Raw genomic sequence first — 23,565 nt, forward strand, 5'->3', positions numbered from 1 at the left:
CTCTAGAAGAAGAACAAGTAAAATGGAGATCGGTAATCTACCTGATAAAGAGTTCAAGGTAGTGATCATAAAGATTCTCAACTCAGGAGAAGAATAGATAAACGTGGTGAGAGTTTAACAAAGAGAAAATGTAAAGAAAAACCAGAGTTTAAGAGTATAATAATGATAATAAGTACATGAGAGGAAAGTCGTTTTCAAAATTCCATTTACATTCACATCAAAAAGAATAAAATGCCTGGGAATAAATCTAACTAAGCAGGTAAAAGACCTAGGCTCAGCAAACTCTAAGACACTGATGAAACAAGCTGGAGATGACACAAACAGACTGGAAGGATATGGAATGGAAAGACTGTCAAAATGACAGTTCTACATAAGACAATCCTCAGATTCAAAATGTCACTGACATTTTCAACAGAACTATAACAAATAATTTTAAAATTTGTGTGGAAACACAAAAGACCCTGAACAGCCAAAACAATCTTAAGAAAGAAGAATCTGGAGGTCGCATACTCCCTGGTTTCAAACGATACTACAAAGCTACAGTCATCAAAAACAGTATGGTACTAGTGCAAAAACAGACACATAGATCAATGAAAGAGAATAGAGTCCAGAAATAAACCCACACATGATGGTCAGTTAATCTACAAAAAAGGAGGCAAGGATGTACAGTAGAGAAAAGATAGTCTCTTGAATAAATAGCTCTAGGAAAACTGGACAGTTACATGTAAAACAATGAAATCAGAACATTACCTCACATTGTATACAATATGAAGTTTTATAAAAAAGTAAAGTTTTTTGTTTTAATATTAATATCCAAAAGAATTAGTCTACCACAGGACATGGTTTTATTATAAAATAGTAATTCTTTGATTTGATTCAACAGTTGTTTCTGAAATGTCCCAAAAGATTATTCAAATTATGATTTTATAATTTGGAAATGGGAAACTGAGTATCAGTCTTGGAAAGGTATTTCACATATGGACAATTTTAATGTTAGAAAAGTTTTTGTGATAAGGACTACTTGTTTCAATGAGAGATTACAAAGAGCCAACAATAGTATATTTTCACCTAAAAAATATTTTTATCACTCATTTGCAGGCTCCTTATGCTGCTTCAAATCTTAAATTTATGAATATTCACAGAGAGTCTTGTATGAGATGAATACAACCATTTTATCTATGGAAAGGACCCACTGACAACTATAAACTTGAAGACTAATAAAGACAATAATTTGAACCAATATTGTATGTGATTTATCCTTGCCTGGGACTATACATTTTGCATTTGAAGTTTCAGACCTGACATTGTTCAATTTGGAGATACTGATCTCAAGTGACATTTTGTTGATTATACTTGACTTGGAACCATGTGACAGAACACAGGTGATACAGGTCTGTTTAAATACTTTTTGTGCATTTAAGACCTATGAGATAATATTGAAAGAGTTACCTGAGGTTGGTTGCTTATTTTTTTAAACATATGGAATCCATGAATGTCTATCTCAGTAATACTTTCTAAAATATGTTTGAAATGCATTTATTTTATTTGTCTGCCATTAGTTAATCTATTGAACTAAAATTGACATGTATATAATATGTGCTAGGCACTATTCTTGGGACTGGGGATATAGGGGTGAATAAAACTAAAATATTTTCCTGTTCACCCATCTTCTGCCCCATTTTTTTTTCTTTAAGAGCTTACATTCCCACTGGGAACAGATAATAAATAACATAATATAATTTAATATAAGGTAGTTGTCAGTGAAGGCATCTCAGAGGAGGGTGACAATTGAACTGAAATGTGAATGACATAAAAGAGTTATTGCAGATAAGGAGGAGTGGCAAGCACATGGATTCGAAGGTCTTCTGTATTGTTTGAATAGTATATAAGAATGCATTTGTAATTACTTGCATAGCAATAGCAGAAAAATATTATTGAAAAGCTATACATTATAATGTCTGGACATTGATATGGAAGGATACTGAAACTAGGTAAGAGACAAAAGTTTCAGATGTTCAATATGGAAAACTAGAATTTTTTGAAATGAAATAATTTTTTCCTCTTTAATTGGTAATATTCCAATTACTAATAGAGTTGAATATCACTATTTTTAATCATTAACCAAATAGAATTTAGTATTGACCAATATGGAGAAGGCACTGGCACCCCACTCCAGTACTCTTGCCTGGAGAATCCCATGGATGGAGGAGCCTGGTGGGCTGCAGTCCATGGGGTTGTGAAGAGTCAGACATAACTGACCGACTTCACTTTCACTTTTCTCTTTCATGCATTGGAGAAGGAAATGGCAACCCACTCCAGTATTCTTGCCTGGAGAATCCCAGGGACGGGGGAGCCTGGTGGGCTGCGGTCTATCGGGTCGCACAGAGTTGGACATGACTGAAGTGACTTAGCAGCAACAGCAGCAGCATTGACCAATATAACAAAGATGACATTAAGAAAGAAGATAAATTAGCAAGGTCAAGTAGATATGTATCAAATCAGTGTCTGACTAGAGCCATGTAAATATGTGTGTAAAAACTTCTCAAGTTTATACTCCTTTAAGATAATAAGATAAGTATATACAAGGAATATCAACATATTACACAGGAAAGTTCCCTTATTTTTCCAAGGGACTATTTATTTTTGAGAAAGAGTCAACTTAGATTTCCTTGAAATATCATTTCATTTAGGACATTGAGGTCACTTAGGACAGATTTGTTTAACTAAATGTGGAATCTAAAAAAACAGTACAAATGAACTTATTTAGAAAATGGAAATAGATTCATGGATGCCGAAAACAAACCTATGGTTACCAGGGGGCAAGATCGGGTGGAGAGGGACAAATTGGGAGACTGGGATTGACATATACACATTAATATGTTTTCTCAGATGGTAAAGAACCCACCTGCTCATGCAGGAGACACTGGTTTGATCCCTGAGTTGGGAAGATCTCTTGGAGAAGGGAATGGCAACCCATTCCAGTATGCTTGCCTGGGAGATCCCAAGGGCAGAGGAGCCTGGTGGGCTATTGTCCGTGGGATTGCAAAGAGTCAGATACGACTGAATGAATAACACTTTCACTTTATTCATATCTAAAATAAACAACTAAGAGCCTACCATGTAGCACCAGGAATTCTATGAAGTACTCTCTAATGGTCTATATGGGAAAAGAATTTTTAAAAAAGTGGATATATGTTTATGTATATAAATGCTTCTCTTTGCTATATACCTGAAACTAACACAACATTGTTAATCAACTATATTCCAATAAAACTCATACTCAAAACAAAACCTCCTAATCCCCCCAAACCCTCAAAATTCAATCACTGCTAAAATTTTCAGGCTTATACCTGTTGCCTGAGGTGAAGCAACATTATGTGAGAGATATGTTGCGTATACTATTGTCCTATGGAATCTAACTGTAGCCTGGTTAAGTGTCACTTATGGGATATTGGCTGTGGAACCCAAACATTAATATGCAGGAGAAGTGAAAAGAATAAAATGAATCATTACAGCATTCTTTCTTGATAAACCCTGCTATGCACAATTCATCTGATCAAATTATGTAGAAAAATACTGATCCTTCTTGTATATCTCTACTTCCTTTTAGGAATATAAGTGACCAAACCTCCCGCTCTGCCTCCCTGCATCTGTCTTCGATATACACATCTCCCTTTGAAATCAGCTGGATGTGAGGGAGTGCAGTGGGGGATGAAAATCTGTGAATTCCACAGCCATTTCTCAGGTGGAAGATTGGGGGAACTGCCATCTTAACGATGCTTCTCAGTGGGAGACCCAGTTTGATGAGGCTGAATAGGCCTGAAAGAATCGACTTCATGATATAAAGAAATGGGGAATCAGAGAGCCTTGCAGCTTCCAGAAGGAATCTTGAAATACTGAGTGGGATAGACTCCCTTTCAAATCAAATTAATTGAATTTGTGTAATTTCCTTTTCCCTTCTTAAGAACTCTCCCCCCTCTTTTTTTTTTTTTTTTTTTTTTTTTTAGTAAACAGTCATCCAGTATCTGTCGTTTCTTAATTCATTCCTTGAATTACTTCATCTTTTAATACTGTCAGGGGCTACCAGCCTCTTAGTTATTCTGTTTTATTATATTTGAGAGCCCAAGTCCTAAGTGCTCACATGTATCTCCCACTGAATTCAATAGTCCTTTAAGCTGTGTATGGTGATCTTCTCATCTTAGAAATTAGACATCATGATTAGAATAACATTTATGTTACATAAGGGTTTTTTCTTTAAACCTGACTGAGGGTCTCCTTTAAAAAACCTAAAAACAAATATAAACTTCTAAGTTATAAGAGAGGCAAATTTATTAGAGTATCTTTTTTCCCTCTGGATATTTCTTGAAATCCTATATGGTCTGAACATTATCTGTTACCATACAGTGTCAGAGAAACATATTCTTTATTCTTACCATCTTCATAACCATTTGTAAATTATAGTGTTGTGATGCCTGTGTCATATATCACACAATATATATTATTTGAAAGCACATACTAAGAAATAACAGTTAACAAAAAGCCCTGTGTAAACACCAGATCCATTGAATAGATGTGATACTCATAAATTTTGGGCAAATAAATTGAAGCAACCTCTTTACTTATACATACATGGGAGCAAGGAGTAGACGCTCAAAACTGTGACTAAGAAATGACTTGATCATTTGGTTGGGATTCTACTGGTGTTGTATGAGACAATACCAAAAGGTAGGACCGGGAAAGTTTGGGACATAATTAGTAATCCTACCCAAAACCAGCTTTCTTCCCCTAGATGGGACCTTACTCAAAACCCAGCAGCCAATTGCAATGCTTATCATAATCATAACGTTAAAGATTTTCAAAGCAGACATTTCCCTCAGCTGTCCTTAGGAGCCTGTTTTAAGTGATTAAAATTCAATGCTGTCAAGAAGTTCTTACATTATGTCAACATAAATTTGTCTTGTAAGTTAAGCCATTTCCTGTTGTAGCCCTGAGGAACAGCTGGTCACCGTCTTCTTTATGATCATTTTCCTTAAGCTCAAAGATAATAAAACTATCCAATGCTCTTTTTTCTTTTTCAGCTGAAGTCATCACAACTTATTCATATATGTTTTTCATAGATTTTTATTTTTTCTAATGACACCATTTATTTTCAGGGCCACTAAGCTTTCTGATATCCCTGGGAGATTACTAGATGGCAGCCACTGTTCCTTTCCATTACAGACAGTAACTTGCCAAGCTGATTTCAAATTATGGCTGCCTATGTTTTAATACACTGCCAATGACATAATGTTCTATAAACAACACAAATATAATTGACATCTGTAATTAACATTAGGTCACACTTTTCTCTCCCACATTAAAAATGTCATCTTTGAAGCATTATTTCACTGGTTATGTTTGTGCCAGTATAGATATATCCCAGATATATTAGCAGTGAGCCATGCAGCAGGGAAAGCTTAAATCTCCAAATGCCCTTCACACACCGACTATTTTTAAAATCCTTTGAAACATGATGTGAATCACTGCCGATAATATAGGTTTACTATATGTATATTTTTTACTGAACATAGTAGGTCTGTGTCTTCCCCATGCAGATCATGTGAATGCAATGTGAATATTCAGCCTGTTAGTTATTTGCATATGTTAAAACTGAAGCCCTTGTTTCCAATATTTTCTACGATTATTTGATGACTTGTAGTTAGGCTTTGTGTAGAGTTAGGTGGCTTATTGAATGAATCTGGTGCTTTTGATCGGTGTAATTATGTAATTGAGATAATATAAGCCCTCAGGCTTCAGTTCTTTTTTCAATTATACATTTCTTCAATTAGACATTTAGCTTTCCAAAACTATAAACCTTCCTGATAATTATCCAAAATATTCTCTCTGTTTTGCTTAGAGAGCTTGAGTAAGTTTTTCTGATTTGTTAGAGTCAAAATTCTGACAAATTGGTAGGAAGCAAATGTGATATTCATCATGTTGCTGTGGATCCTATACTAAGGCCAGATAAAGTCAGTTCTTAATCTGTTTACCAGAGTTCATCGACTAGATTTATCATTATATCCCAAGTTAATGCTATACCAATATTATTGCTGAATAAAGCAGACAGTTTACCAAACAATATATAGACTAAAATTCCATATTTGTTTTAACAGAAACTGTGTGGTTGTATTTATGCATAAGAGAAGTTCTGGAAGGACATCCACAATATAAGATGATAAGTGATTATCATCTTAGAATGTTGGGGTCATGGGTTATTTTTATTTTATATTTATTGCATGCTTTTCTAATTTTTCTACATGTTCATTTTCTAGCAAACATGTATTACTTTATATAACTAAAAAAACCCCTAATTTTACATACTTTAAGTCTAAATCAGCTAAAAGTATATGTTCAAACCTGGGATAATGATTCAAATAATGGCCTAAAAATTCCAGAGTGAATTTGAAACTATACATATTAAATAAGCAAGGATCTTGTTTAAAGCATTGCTTCTTCAAAGTCTATCTAGCATGCTGTGAGTACTCAAATATATTACTCTAAAACAAGTATTAATTATGCTAGCTAGAGAAACTGAGTGAAGTTGTGAACAATTCTTTTTCTTTTTCCTGCAAGCAAAATACATCCTACTTTACACATTGTAGTTGGATAATGGATATTAAGAATTGCCAACTAGGGGGAAAAAGTGAAAAGGGAATTTTAAGTCCTATGAGAATATTCTGGGGCATTAGATTCTAAATACAAATAAACATTGAGTTATGTCAGGAATGTTATGCAGCCATAATGCTGTCCATCTTGTATTCTCAGTTTTGTAGCTGGAAGTACCAGTTCAGTGTTCTGAAATTTCACAGTTGTGAAAAATTTCCTTCTCAAAACAACTTATTTGGAGTTCTAAATTTTCTTTGGGTAGAGAAATATGAAGGAAGTATGTTAATACAGAGCATTATAAACACTGAGATTACACATAAACTCATCGATGTACTAGCTGGAATATTTCACTGAAACTAAAGCATCAAATCACATTTTGTTTTTTTCCTTCATTCCTCATTAAGCTGAAACTTTGATTACTTTGCTCCTTGGTTTTTATGTGGCATAGGGAACTTTGGGGAGAGTCTTAGTTTTTAAGCAGTGGCGTGCTGGAAAAACAATGAAGAGAATAAGATGATCAGAGTTCTAAATATGATTCTTACTTATTTTCATTCCTATGGGGACAGTATAATATACTGACCAAGAGCATACACCATAGAGACAAACCACTTGGCTATAACATTGGCTAAGTATGTGAATGTCAAGCTGTTTCACTCCTTTAAAATCATGAATAATAAGAGTTAATATAACTGTACATGCTCATGTAGTCACTAAATAATATAAAATATTTAAAGATCTTAACACAATGACTAACATGAAAAACTACTCTATAAATGTTGTTGCTGTTATTCAGTCACTTAGTTGTGTCCAACGCTTTGTGACCCCACAAACTGCAGCACGCCAGGCTTAAATGCTAGTTATAATTAATTCAACAGATATTTATGAAGCATCTACTATGTGCTGGGTGTATATTAAAATCCAGGAAAACAATTATGAACATTAAAGGGTGGTATCTAGACTCACAGAGCTTTTAATCTTATAAAGGACAGGAAGAAACAAGCAATTTTGAATTGTTGAGGTCAGGGTGATTCAAGGTACTGTGAAGGTACATAGAAGGGGGCCCTATACCAGTCTGGGAAAACTTTATGCAGGTAGTACTGTCTACAATGAGACTAGATTGGAATAAATAGGAGTTAACTAGGTGAAGAAATGAGAGAAACATATTCTAGGTACAGTAACCAACAAGCAAAACTTCCCTTTTCAGTCAGGACTATTTTTGTAGGTAACCCAACTCAGATAAGCTAACAAGAGTGGCAGTTTATTAGCACATGAAAGTTAAATTTCAGATATAGGGAAGTTATCAGATGAACTTTATCAGGACTCTAATTTGATTTCCTTCTCATTTGTTGGCTCTGTTTTGATTTTTGTGCTGATTATGGATTTCCTCATGATATTAAATTGACTACTATATCAGTGTAGGCCTCACACCAAATTGGAAAAGAAAGCTTTCCCTATGTCTAATTATCGGACAAAAAATCTGGGAATTCATTATGATTGATCAACTTGGTCATGTGCTTATATCTGAACCAGTGACTGAGACATGGGAGATGGGGTCATATTGCATGGTCTGGCCATTCAAAATGTTCTTCAAGATCTAAGTAAGGTCAGTAGCACCCAGAAATCAAGCTGCTACTCAGTAGAGGGAAGGACAAAGGGATACTGGGTAGGAAACCAGGAGTGCCCACTAGAGACCAAAGGATGTGAGACAGAATGTTATGTTCAGTTCAGTTCAGTTCAGTCACCCAGTCGTGTCTGACTCTTTGCAATCCCATGAACCGCAGCATGCCAGGCCTCCCTATCCATCACCAACTGCTGGGGTCTATCCAAACCCATGTCCATTGAGTCGGTGATGCCAAGGAACTGAAATAAATACAGTGAGTCTAAAACACAGAAATCTGAGGAGGCTGGAGATGGGGAATGGCAAGTGTGCAATTAGAGAAGTAAGCAAAAACCAGATGACATGGAGTTTTGAAAAATGCTTTAGAGATCTTAGCTTTCTTCACGAGATGTGAGGAGAGAAGTTTTTTTTTTTTTTTTTGGTTTGTTGGTTTTAGCAAGGAAGTCAACAATCATACATGTGAAATCTAGCATGGAAAATGAATCAAAGAAAATTCGGACTGTGGGTTGAGGGACAATAAATACAGGAGACTCTTAATTCAAGTATAAAATTACAAGGACTTGAATAAGTGTTGGGAATATATTGATAATCGGTTTGCTGGGATTGAGGGAGAGAGAGGAATTTAAGATAATGCCCATATTCTAGGCTCAGGCAGTTGGATAGATGTCCACGCCGTTTGCTGAGATTAGAATATCAGAAGGGAGAAAAGATTTGGAGGTTAAGATGATGCAGTCCAGATAGAAATGTTAACACAAGTGTGGAGCACAGGAAAGCTAAAAGGTTTTGAGATACTGTGAGCACCGTGGGGATGGTGAGGTAATCCAGGGAGCATGTAGAGAACGAGAACAAAAAGCCCAAGATGGAAATTGAGGTGTTAGGAGGCTAAGAATGAGAGCCCACAAAGGTGACGGGAAAAGAGGGCCAAAGACAGAACAGAAAAACCCCAGTGAACCGAGAGAAGAGAGTATTTCAGAATGGGGAATAGTTACTGCCTAATGCAAGAGAGATGAGAGTGGCTCCAGAAAAGTGGGAATGCAAGCCAGATTGCAGTGGATTGACACACTGAAGTAAGTGGAGATGTGGCTACAGACGACTTTTCATTTAGCCACGAAAGAGTAACTGACGAGCAGGTGAGGGATTTGTTACTGTTAATTTTCTTTAAGATAAAAGGATCTTGAATATTTAAGTGTCATTAGGAGGATTTGTGTATGAAGAGTTATATAACTAGTATATATATCTAACAATTTATATAACTAACATTTATGTAACTTACATATATAACTAACATTTTGGCACTTATGGTACCAGGCACTATTCGCAGTAGCTTATATGTATTAACCTTTTCTCATCCTCATAACAACCCAGTGAGCCTATTGCTATTACTAGTCACATTTTTGGAGAAGGTGATGCCACCCCACTCCAGTACTCTTGCCTGGAATATCCCATGGATGGAGGAGCCTGGTGGGCTGCAGTCCATGGGGTTGCGAAGAGTCGTACAGGACTGAGCGACTTCACTTTCACTTTTCCCTTTCATGCATTGGAGAAGGAAATGGCAACCCACTCCAGTGTTCTTGCTTGGAGAATCCCAGGGACGGGGGAGCCTGGTGGGCTGCCGTCTATGGGGTCGCACAGAGTCAGACACGACTGAAGTGACTTAGCAGTCACGTTTTAAAGATGAAGAAACTGAGGCACAGAGGTCAAGTATCTTGTCTAAGGCTATAAGCTAGTAAGTTGTGGAGCTGGAATGAAACTGACAGCAGCCTGGCCCTGGAGTCTGTGCTCTCACCATCCCTTGGCTGCTGCTGCTGCTGCTAAGTCGCTTCAGTCGTGTCCGACTCTGTGCGACCCCATAGACGGCAGCCCACGAGGCTCCCCCGTCCCTGGGATTCTCCAGGCAAGAACACTGGAGTGGGTTGCCGTTTCCTTCTCCAGGCCCTTGGCTAGGTTGCCTTTTCTTCACTCTGCTGGATCTAATAAACTGTAGCAGTAGAACGTGTAGCGGTGCAAGAACAGGCATTCTTGATGAAACAGAAGGGATGTGGTTTAGCTGCAAGTGACAAAAAGGGATAATTTTGGCTTAAGATGGAAGTTTATTTTTTTGTCATCCAGAGAGCTAGGGAAGCAGTATGGCACTGATGTGATGCTGTTTTGTGAGGAATTGAATGTCTTTCCATATTGTTGCTTCATTGTGCATGGCTGAAATCCTCGAAGTGGACCTCTATGCCTATGCTAGCCAGTATGTAACCACCAACCACGTGTGGTTTTTGAGCACCTGAAATATGACTAGTCCAAACTGAGTGTGTAGCAGCTGTTAAAATACACACCAGAAAAAATGCAAAATACCTCATTAACAACTTTTAAATAAATTATATATTAAAGTTAGAATTTGGACATTGGATTAACTGAGATGTATTATTGAGCCACTTCATTTATTTCTTTTTATTTTTAAATATGGCTAGTAGGAGACTTACAGTTACTTTCATGGCTTGCATTCATGGCTTGCATTATACTTCTATTGGACATTGCTTCTCTGGACTTTACATGTACATTCCATACAGCAGTATGAAGGAGGGAAGAGGTTATACCCACTTCTTTTAAGTATACTTCTCAGAAGTCGTATGCATTCTTTGCTTTCATCCCATGGCCACATATAACTGAAGTTATAGATGAGAATTATAATATTGATTCTGAATAGTCACAAGTGCAGCTACAATTTTTCAGTTATGTTGGTTCACAAGAAGGGTGAAATACATATTGGGGCATAATTAGCAGACTCTGACACAACTCCAAAGCACAGATTGCAAAATTAACTTTAGTCTCAGGTGACAGGAGGCATGTTGCCTTCAGCTGAGCATAAGTACAAGATAGATGGGATTATAGCTATTTTTGCAAATTTGGTGTTAAGAAGTTGAGAGAATTTTTATCTTATAGCTTCTACATTTGTTTTTTTCGTTGCCGAGGAAATGATGCCATTTGTTGGCTCAGACTGAGTCAAAGAGTGATGGAGCTGTTTTGAGAGTCAGGTTGGAATTGGAGACCATGAATTTATATTTCAAGCAACCTGCACATTTGTGGAATTTTTGCTAGCAGTGCCCAGCAGCCTAGGTGTATGTAAGAGAAAAGGTGGAAGTTATTATTATTCAAAATTGAGGCTTTATTGGGAAAATGCCAATGAAGACCAATGAGATGAGGAAGGTGAAGATGTTTACATGAGAGCAGTTGAAGGGATGGACAATGGAATCTAACGTGGAGAGGGGAGTATGTGAAGACTAATTAATGCCTGCTGATAGCTCAGGATGAAGTACACCGGCGCAGAGAATGAAGAACCTAAAGACTAGGTGCAGTCACTAAGTGAGAGGGCCAAAAGTGGAGGACACTGTGGTCAGTAATTGGATTGCATTTAATTTCAGTTTTCCAGAGATAGGATAGGTCTTGGTCATGACAAATCCAGTGGGCTGTGAGAATGAGTGGCTGAATTAGAGTGGAAGAGAAGGTCATTTGAAGTGAAGAGGTCAAGAAACAGGGGTATGGGATTTAGTGGAGGAATGTGGTTCTTTAGCTGTCAGTCTGTTTTAGTTTCAATCACTGTAAAATGAGAGATTCATATCAGATCTATCAGATCATTGGTGGGAGACAACTCTCCACGAGTCTGTCTTATTTCTGCAGATTTTGCAAACCGAGACACTAATGATTTTCGCTTTGGATTATCATTTCAAGCATGCTTTTAGAGCAAAGTCTTATATGATACAGATAGTGTCTCCCTCTTGAGTAAACAGCAGGAATGCTTACTGTTCACTATAAAAGGTTAGGGTACTCAAGTTCAGGGTTTCTCTTCTGTGACACCACACCCCCATATAAAGGTATTACTTGGTCATCTTCACACTGATCTTGGGAATTAGGGCTTGGGGAACAGCACAAATGCTAATAATTCGGCCAGTGTTATTGCTGTGAGCTATAAAGTTCTTTGTCTCTGACCCAGGGTTTTTGTGTCTTTGGTTAGTGTTCATAAAACGGTGGTAGGTTAATTTCTTAGCTTGTATGTAGATTAAAATCTCAGACTCTCATGATTCCTGTCAATTGTTTCTAAATTTCACTGGGCTCTAATATACTCTATGAGCCTTCTTTCGCTATTAGAGTGTTTCATTGCCTTTTCTTTTTTTTTTAAATTCTGCTCTCCTGAAAACCAGAGCCACGTTATCTTATTTCTATTTCCTGTTGGCCCCCTCAGTTTGACAATATCCTCTTTTAATACTTTTAGATGCTTTGCTTGGTGAATTATCATTAAAAATGGAATATTCCATTGTTCATTATTTCAGCCCCATGATTGATTGATCTAGGTTGCTTTTCCCAGCTATATTTGATATGAAAATCCTTGCTAAATATTTGAGTACTTTGGCAGTTCCAAAGCTTCACCACAATCAAGTGCAAGCTTTTGCATCCTATATGCTAACTATAGCAGGTGGATAAAATCAATTGGATGTGTAAATTCTTTAAATAACAGCAAATGGAGCAAATTGAATTTCAAAGTGGAAAAAAGGTGAACCTGAGAAGCAGTGGTAAGAAGGTCATCAGCAGAATTAGCAAAAAAGTCTGGCAAAGTTACAGTTAGGCAGCCAGTAATACTCTATTGATCAGACTTTCTCAATCAATGAGGCTGTGCCTAGATTATTGATGCAAAGGTATTAAGCAAAATTTTATTTCAGCTAACTTGTTGGCTCAGATGTCAACTGAAAGTCATTTCCCCAGTCAATCAAATATACAATAAATTTGAGCAGATCTAGCTCTTAAACATTCTTGTGTCCACTCTGCTTTCCAATCATACAATTACCTTTGAGAGGGTTACAATTAGATTAATATATAAAGTAACACATGGGGGAATGCACCGTATATCTACAAAGAAAACAGAAAAGCATATTTCTAGGTTAAAAATACAGATATGAAATATTATTTTTCTCTATTGAAGATAAGGTAATTGAAATTATTTGAAATGATATGTGTTTAATCTCTGTTCAGCTCACAGTTTAGTAGTCTTAATTCCCAGCATCCATCTGTATATTTCATAACACCCACTGTGATGTCTGCTACATCTAAAAACTGGAGTTAAGGACAAACTGTTTACAAGAATAGCAAACAAAACATGTGCTAATAGATAAATTTTCCTTTTTTTTTTTTTTTTTTGGGGAGAGTAGGTGGGGCAGACATTTGGTAGAGTGATGACTGTTCATTCTGGAAAAATAAAATTTCCTTTCTTCAGGGTGCCTGTTTGGTTGGAGACCTAATCTTTTCTTTTGTTTCACTTTTGTCTGAGTCTAAATGTCTTTACTATTTTCAACTTCATCTGGCTTCAGATAATATTGATGTCTTTATAATATTAGTTGCTTTATAATATTAGCCCTTCTATCATACAACTCTATTTTTGTAATTTTGCATAATCTTTTAGACCCAGCTCCTGTCACCACCCTCTAGTGGTGCCTCTTTGTCTCTCTCTTCTGTCCAATGTCTACACCCATCACTTTCTTTAGTGCTAAGGAGGCTTATCCACACATCCTGTCTGCCCAGACTCAACAACTCAGACTTCCACGTGAAACTATACTATGAAGACCTCATCTTAAAAAATTAAAAAGGAAAGCTTTTCCCTTCTCCAGGGGATCTTTCCAACCCAAGGATTGAACGCAGGTCTCCCACATTGCAGGTAGATTCTTTACCAGCTGAGCCACAAGGGAAACCCAAGAACACTGGAGTGGGTAGCCTATCCCTTCGCCAGCAGATCTTCCTGACCCCGGGATTGAACCAGGGCCTCCTGCATTGCTGGTATTCTTTACCAAATTCCAGGCTTTATTAAGTGAAAGAAAGGAAAGGAAAGTGAAGTCGCTCAGTCGTGTCTGACTCTTTGTGACCCCATGGACTGCAGCCTACCAGGCTCCTCTGTCCATGGGATTTTCCAGGCAATAGTACTGGAGTGGGGTGCCATTGCCTTCTCCAGCGGATCTTCCTGGCCCAGGGATGGAACCCATGTCTCCTGCATTGTAGACAGACGCTTTACTGTCTGAGCCACCAGGGAAGTCCATTATGTCTTTATTATAGGCTTTATTATGTCTATGTAAATCCTGGACTAACTTCAGTATTTGTCATTGAAATGGTGATTATGGAAAGCTGTCATTCACACACAGTCTGAGGCTCAACCTGAGTTTTGCTGTATCATTTTCTATTGTTTAATAAAGCTACTGTATATCCTCTCTTCTCAAATAGAGTTTAAACTTCTTAGAGACAGGAAATAAATTGTTCATTTTTAATTTTATCTGTAGAACTCCAAACAGGGATGGAGACAGTAATGGTACTTGTAAGCACTTGATATAGATTTTTTATCATGTAGATGAAAAACCAAGACTAAGGCTTTTTTCTAAAAATAGTTAATAGCTGGTAGTTTTGGTGTCCGTGTAAGAAAGTGCCCAGGCCCCTAGAATGCATCTGCATTTTGCCTAATTGACTTTGATCACCTCTTAACTGAATCAAGTCAGCTAAAATCACAGCTAAAATTCATAAAAACCCACTTTTACTATTAATTATGCCTCTTTCACTTTTTAAAATAAATAATCATGCAATAAGGAGAGCTTTGAACTCAAGCTGAAAAACAATTCCTTTCAAAGCTTCATTAAAATAAAAATATGCTTGCAAGATCAATGGGGTTGTTTTTCTCTATCTCATTTTAAATGAGAACTGGTCAAGAATCAGAAGAGAAAAAAGATGCCCTAACCAACTACTATCAAGTGCTTTCTTCCATCAAAGATGAATTGTTTCTAAATTTGCAAAATGAAACTTCTTTGTATAAATTCTCTTTTTAGGTATTTATATTTCTTTTAATTTTGCTTTAATTTTTTATTTATTTTTGGTGTGTAAATTCTTCATGAGCCTTTCAGGAAGAAAATTTATTTCTGCAAATTAAAAATAGGATGTCATACTCCAAGCTGGTGCTGGTTTTATATCTTTAAAATACCATGCCTTATAACATCTAAACCTCAGGCTGTCTTCAGTCAAACACTGGAATTGAAAGCTGTCGCCCATGAGTGCAGAGAAGCTGATAAGATACTGTCATATCACACTATATTTAATGCTGTTCACATTTTCCTTTACAACCAAAGTAATATGAAGAATGTTGGTTAGGGACTATATTCGTCTCTAGCTGTAACAAAGTACCACAAACTGGGTGGCTTAAAACAACAAAAATTTATTCTCTTGTAGTCTGGAGCCTAGAAGTCTAAAAACAAAATGCCAGCAGGGCTATGCTTCCTCTGAGGCTCTGGATAGAATCCTTCTTTGCCTCTGCTTGGCTTCTGGTAGTGGCGACTGATCCCTGGAGTTCCTTGTCTTACAGCTACATCACTCCAATTTCTGCCTCTCCATATTGGTCTCTATCTTCATCTGGAATTTACCACTTCTTATAAAGATACCTATTATATTATATTAGGATCTACCCTAATGACCATACTTTATATTGATTATACCTGCGAAGACCTTGTTTTCAAATAGGGTCACATTCACAGGCATCTGGTGTTAGAACTGTTTAGGGGATCCAATTCAACCTATAACAGGGATGAAGGTGATAAAGGGTTGAATCCTAAGAACTAAGTATACAAAATTTATAATTTTAAAAGTGTCTTTAAGTAAAAAGAAAATTCTATTTCTCAGCAACCATGTGATTTTAGCCAGAAATGTAGTGGACTTTTCTACTTGTATTGCAAACTTCCTGTGTTTGTAATATTTTGTTGATCATATTAGACTAATTCGTTGAAAAATAGATTTTGAGGCTCCAATCTTCCTCCTTTGAAGGCCATTTGCTTTTGAACCATCCTTTTAATAGATCTCTTCTGTACAACATATTCATTTTTCTATATCATCTGAAAAAATATTCTATAATTTAAAGTATTTATGTTTAATAGGACCTCAATAAATATGTTTTAGAGGTAATTACAGTACCTTTTATCTATATCTGTCTATATATAGAGAGATATTGTGTGTGTTAGTCACTCAGTTGTGTCTGACTCTTTGCAATCCCACAGACTATAACCCACCAGGCCTCTCTGTCCATGGGATTCTCCATGCAAGAGTACTGTAGTGGGTAGCCATTCCCTTCTCCAGGAACTCTACTTCAAGCTTAATCAAAATATCATATATGAGCATATGCTTATGTGCAGTCTTTTTATTGTACTTAATGTAAAAAGTTGATATCACCTTAAGCACATGAAGTGTGGTAAGAAAAATCCTGTTGTATCTGTTTGTGATTAACCATAATGCTTCCATATGTGGCATCTCTCTTTGGATTCAAGCTGTCTACAGTAACTTGATCAGGGATATAATTACACCCCACTTGAATCAAGAAAGTCAAATAATGTCAAAAACAATCATTTTACTTGTAGACATTTTGAGGATTAAAAGTTGAAAAAATGCAGATAGCATGATATTAACATCTCACTGAATCAAGCTGATCTAGCAGAACCTGGAAAATGGAAGGATTGAAAATTATATAATAAAAGTATACTCTAGGGAAATACAGAAAAGTTTATGCTTTTACATGTATATGCATGTGCATATAAGTATTTGTTGGCTTTTAGTTAATGCCTGAACCATCAAGTTCCTATTCTTAAAATATTGTCATTGGTACTACATATTCCAATATACTCAGTCTTTGTATACTTTTAGTTTGTTACCTTCAGTATTGATAAAATAATGTCATTAACCCAAGTAATATAAAAATGAAATAATTAATTTCTATAAGAGATCTCAATAGTTGTATAATCCTACCTATAACATTTCAAAACAAATAATCCAAGAAATTGAAAAACTCAGATAATTTACCTACACCACTAGTTTTCAGCAAAACTAAGAACAAAATATTTAACCTCTATGTCAGAACTAATTTCTACTACCAGAAACCCCAATGTAATGCAGTCAGGAAGGAGTTAAGTCAAAGTCAGCTGGGCTGAGATGGAACCAAAGAATGAGGTAAGCATGGGTCATAGAATTTATAAAGCAGACTGAAAAAAAAAATCAAGATTATGATGCTGCTGCCTTTTAATGTGAATGCTTTACATCTCTAGAATTTGTGCCAGTTTCAAGCTGTCATTGACATACACTGTGATCTCTTCAACCAGATCTGCTACTATTTTATAGTAGTATCTATACTGCTATAGCTAAACAGGATGTATGTAACTGATAACCACTGTGAAATTCCTTAAAATAAGAATTAGGGAAACTTCTCACAGTACAAGTACGGACTTTTTTTAAACACACATTGCATATCGCACTGTGAGCATATGCTCTTTCATATTTTCCTAAGTTAGATTCTACAAAAGCTCTATGAAATAAATAGAGAATAATGTATTTTTAAACACCTATACATTTAGATAACTCACACCACACATGTGTTAATAGAACATTGCAATTTCGATTCCTACCAAAGCAAAGGATAAAAAGTCTATCTTGCTGAGCTTCCATATAACAATCAGCAACACAAAATTAAATTTTAGCTATTTAAATTAAATGGGTTAGATTTGTGCACTTACACATAATAAATTTTGAATAAATTTAAATTTTGATAAAATCTAATAATTTTAGTCTTACTTGTTAGCTACAGAATTACAGGCCATTTCGTCTGTATGTAGCCACCATCTGTCTGTTTCTCTCTCTTTCTCTCTTTCTCTCTTTCTTAGGTGCCCAGGATTAGCTCGAGTTTCTTAAATAAAGAATCCAGTTTTGGGTTCTTGATAGAAAATATCTTCCCAATAATTCTTACCAGGTTAAACTCAGGACAGATTATGACTGAGTGCTGCCTACAACTAGGTTGTAAGTTGATTCCTTAGCTATAGAGGTCCTGCCCCATTATTTGACATTCTTGATTCAAGCAGTGTGTAATTATAGGCCTAATCAAGTTTCAATAGTCAGCCTTAATAAGAATCAGTAGCTTGAATTTCATTGTCAACCATCATTTAGTTTCATAAGAAATGGAGTGCTGAGAATGATGTGGCCTTTTTGTCCACCTCGTGTTAGGAGTTGGTTTACTGATTCTGTACCAGCTGGGATCTCCATTGTACTCCCTTCTTACAATAGTCACAGATAAAATGCAGAGGAACAAAGTTTGCCTTGTTATAAGAGTCACAGATGAAATTATTTTGGAGGAGCTGGAAATGTTTACTCTCAGATACCTCCCCAGCCCAAACGGCTATTGCCTATATTTGCTGTTATGATCTAAATACACCTGGGACAGAGTGATGCCAGACTTGTGTGGGTTGTTTATATATATATATATATCAGTATGAATGGGCTTATCCTTCTATTTCCTGAGATGAATTTTAATAGAGGATTTGGAAAATACCTAGGAAGGGGAAGCCCTGAATGAGATGATTTTGCCTTTAGCCAGCTCAGATTATAGTCATTTTTTTTCCAGAAAAATTCTGTGATGGGCTCTGTTTACCATAATATGTGTACTTTTCTGATTGGACATACCAGAAGGACAACTATTTAGTTGAGCATTTACCTCTAGGGATAAAAATATAAACATGTTCTAAGGAAGGATGATCTGATGGCAAGAAGCACCATTTATCACAAATATTTACTGACCCTGGGCCTGTGCACACAGCCAGTATTTGGTATTCCAGAGCTGAAGAGACTTAAGATTTGTTACTCTTTCTAAAATTATGTGTCTGTTGTGATAACATGGCGTTTTGAAAGGTGATCATATTTGTTTCACATTTTGGCCTTTGACTGTCTAAATGATTTCCTTGATGGGAAAAAAATCTAATTTGGATTTTTTTCTTCTAAATTTAAACATCATTATAAAATTTTATGAAAATATTATATTTTATACAATAAAGTATGAAAATAAAGTTGTGGGTATACTGTACATGATGTTAGAATCATGTTTTGCATAGTATAAACTTTTAGCAATTATAATGTCATAAATGAGAGATTTAGCAACTGCTATAAACCTTCCATTTTTATTTGATAGACTTGAATGGTGCTTAAAAGGACAGAATTAGGAGCTAGACTATATGGGTTCATATCCCAGTTCTGTCATTTATTAGTAATGTGACTTTGGAGAAGTTATTTAATCTTTTAGTCCCTCAATTTTTTCATCTGTAAAATGAGAGTGATAATAACAATACATCAATCATAGGGCTGCTCTGAGGATTAAATAAGTTAACCTTTGTAAGACACTTAGAGCAGTGCCTAGCACCTTGAAAGTACTTACACATGTGTTCATTAAATAAATAAACCTGAAGATATTTAATAGTCAGAATTATATTCATTATCTCTTCATATTATTTTGTATTAATCCATAGCATGACAACTCTGTAATACTTAGCCTTTGAAATAGTACTGAATGTAACAAATGCTTGGGAACTAATGTTTAACTTAAGTAATTTGAAAATTTAAAAAAAAGAGCATTCAGCCATATATTGCTACCATTATTTATTAAATAATTATTATAAATTAAAAATTTAGGAAATCCTCCAATTTGAGGGTTGCCCTTTAGAAGCTCCTATACCACCATGCTTTGAAGTGGATGACTGTGATTTCTTTTGAGGACGTATTCCACTGTTATTTTTTATATGATACCCAGCTAGCACCCCTGGTTGCTCGGCTGGTAAAGAGCCCGCCTGCAATGCGCGAGACCCTGATTTGATTCTGGGTGGGGAAGATCCCCTGGAGCAGGGTTAGGCTCCCCCCTCCAGTATTCCTGGGCTGCCCTGGTGGCTCGTCAGTAAAGAATCCACCTGCAATGAGGGAGAACTGGGTTCGATCGCTGCGTTGGGAAGATCCCCTGGAGGAGAGCATGGCAACCCACTCCAGTATTCTTGCCTGGAAAATCCCCATGGACAGATGAGCCTGGCTGGCTGCAGTCCACAGGGTCACAAACAGTTGGACACGACTGAGAAGCTAAGCAGGGCACGCAGCATAACTGGCACACCAGGCCGAATTTGTATGAGGTACTGATCAGTTCACCTGTTTGTCTGGAGGTTTGATAATTTTTGCAAAAATGATATATGGAATATATGGTGGTTGAATTGATGTTGCTGCTATTAAAATTAGTGTGGTATAGCTTTTCAACATTTCTAATGCAGTAGTATCATAAAAGAATAAACTAGGAAGACGTTCTCCTTCCTTGGTAACTCAAAAATGTTCATAGCTTCTTGTTTAAATAACAGCTTTTTAGCTGTGTCAAGAAATTTTCTTACTCAGAATTATTCAGTACCTCTCCAGTCTGAATGTCAACTACAGGGCAAACAGAGACATACATTCAGTGCCTTCTGAATGAAACAGGCATTGTGGATACACATTAATTTTATTATATTTGAGTGAGTGAGTGAGTGAAGTCGCTCAGTCGTGTCCGACTCTTTGCAACCCTGTGGACTGTAACCTACCAGGCTCCTCTGTCCATGGGATTTTCCAGGCAAGAATACTGGAGTGGGTTGCCATTTCCTTCTCCAGGGGATCTTCCCAACCCAGGGATTGAACCCGGGTCTCCCGCATTGGAGGCAGATGCTTTAACCTCTGAGCCACCACATTTAAATTTCTGCCTTATCACATCACACCCAACATTAAAGACATCTCTCACATAATACTTTCTTCAAATTGTTTCATACGACCATGGTGAATTTTAAAACAATAGCTAAAGCAAGTGCCCTATTAATTTATTAGAAAGTTTATGTAATCCAAAGGCAGAACCACAAACTTCTGATGGGATGTTTCTTTAAGATTCCAGTTTTACTGTAATTGGTTACATATCCAATGAAGAATGACTTGATTAATTGTTGAGCTTCCATCTGTAAAATAAACATTTGTTGCTGTTCAGTCACTCTTATGTCTGACCGTTGACATGGCAGCAAGGGACTGTCCAGTGGACTGCAGCATGCCAGGCCTCCTGTCCTTCACCATCTCCCAGGGCTTGCTCAAACTCATGTCCATTGAGTCGGTGATGACATCCAAACATAGCTTGTCCTCTGTTGTCCCCTTCTCCTCCTGCCTTCAGTCTTCCCCAGCTTCAGAGTCTTTTCTAATGAGTTGGCTCTTTGCATCAGGTGGCCAAAGTACTGGAGATTCAGCTTCAGCATCAGTCCTTCCAATGAATATTCAAGGTTGATTTCCTTTAGGACTGACTGATTTGATCTCCCTGCACAATTAGAATCTTCAGGTGCATAGTGGTCAAATAGAAACAATTATTTGATCAATCTTATACCACATTAAATATCTTAAAGATGACCTTGGTTTCTTAAGAAGTTCTAGATCTCTATGTTTACTTGGGAATGGGCAAAATTATTTGGACAGCATTCATAAACGTACTGGCTTCCACATAAGTCAAAAACTGAGGAACATCAGTGGATACGGAAGGGTAATTAAAGGAGTTGAATTCATACTATAAACCAGCTAATAAACCATTGTCAGACTGAACTGCCCATTAATAATAATTCCTCAAAGGGAAAAATGTTGCAATCACAGGAGAAGCAGCAGAAAGGAAGATAAGGCATATAGCAGGATGTTCCTTTGGGATCAGGTTGATTCCAGTAATGTTTATCAATGCTCTGAATGATGGAAGAGAAAGCATCCTTATTAAATTTTCCAATAACCCAGTTACAGAGGAAAAAAGAGGAAATTAATTCAAGGAGACTTTGACAAATAAGAAATGGCCTGTCAACACAAGTTCAGAAAAGGGCAAGTACAAAACAAGTATTAGGCTTGGACTATCATTAATCTGATAAAAGATGGGAATGGCCAGAATGAGTGGCCAAAAGTAGACCTGGGGCTCTGAGGAAGGTGAATAAGAGTCAGTAATGTAGTACCACCACCGTGAAATACGTACTGATTGAATATTAGGGCATATGCAATAGTAATGACAGACATTATATAATGGAGGAAAAATAGACCCACTCAGGAAAGGTTAAAGAAGGTAAAGTAACCCAAAGAGAGGTTTTGCCATCAAATATCTGTACACTATTAGGTCATTCCTTTTTTGCATAAGTTATACCATAGAAATCAACAAATACCAAAGACTTCCTATATATACTTATTCATAAGTAAAACTGATCTGGAAACAATGGTGGTACCCCCTGATAGCACCATCACTATTCATGCTTATTAGCCAGTTTTCAAATCGGGTGGCCTTTTAACTGAAGAGGACCCATGGCTGTTGTCCTCTTTCTGACTGAATACAAATTGCCGTGTTTGGTCAGATCTTTAGTCCAATTCAATACCCAGACTCTAAACATGCCCTGAAGAATATCCTACTGAAAACTGCCATCTTTGATATACTCTTGACACTAAATGCACTTTTTGATAAATCCCAAATATCTGTCACAACCCATTCTTAACTTATTAGCTATGAATTTAACTAAAACTAATTGCAGATTCTCTGTATTTTTAGTGTATACTACTGTTTGCCATGATAGGTTCCATTTACTTAGCACTTAATGTGTCAAGGTATTACTTTTGCTTTTGCCATTGTTTAGTCTCTAAGTCGTGTCCAATTCTCTGTGACCCCATGGGCTGTAGCGACCAGGCTCCTCTTTCCATGGAATTTCCCAGGCAAGAATACTGGAGTGGGTTGACATTTCCTCCTCCAGAAGATCTTCCAGACCCAGGGATCACACCTGGATCTCCTGAGTCTCTTTAATAGGAAGGCAGATTCTTTACCACTGCACCATCTAGGAAGCCTACTTTTATTTGTCCTGAATTTACTGTTATAAAACCCAAGTCCTGGCTATAAGATTGCAGTAACTGATAAACAAATCTATTCTCTTTTTTCAAATATTTATGGCATTTCTTTTCCTAGATTTTTTGTTTTCTTAAGGAAGCTACCTTTTGTCAGTTTGGGTGAGATATCAAAAACTAATATTCTGAATTATCTGGAAAGGCTATTAAAATGCTCCTCCATTTTCCAATGATATATCTATGTGTGGCCATATTTACTTCAATCAAAATGACATATTTCCAGTAGATTAGATTAAGATACTGATTCAAGAGTCCAACTGTTTTCTATTACGCCAGACTTTAGAGAGATTTGAAAAAATGTAAATATTTTCACTCAACTCACTGTTTTATTTTTGGAAAATATATTTGTTTTTCACAAAAATATATTGCTTATGCAAGCATGTATTGGGTTCATTATTCTTTTTCTAATAAATAAATAATGGAGCTTTATCTCTTTTAATTTCTAATACAGCAAATCTCAAAAATTTTATCTGTATTAAAACTTTTTGGGGTCCTCGATAATTCATTAGAGTCTAAAATGATCTTAATAACAGAAAGCT

The sequence above is a fragment of the Capra hircus genome, chromosome 2 (assembly GCF_001704415.2).
Source record: "Capra hircus breed San Clemente chromosome 2, ASM170441v1, whole genome shotgun sequence".
In the NCBI taxonomy this organism is placed as follows: Eukaryota; Metazoa; Chordata; class Mammalia; order Artiodactyla; family Bovidae; genus Capra; species Capra hircus.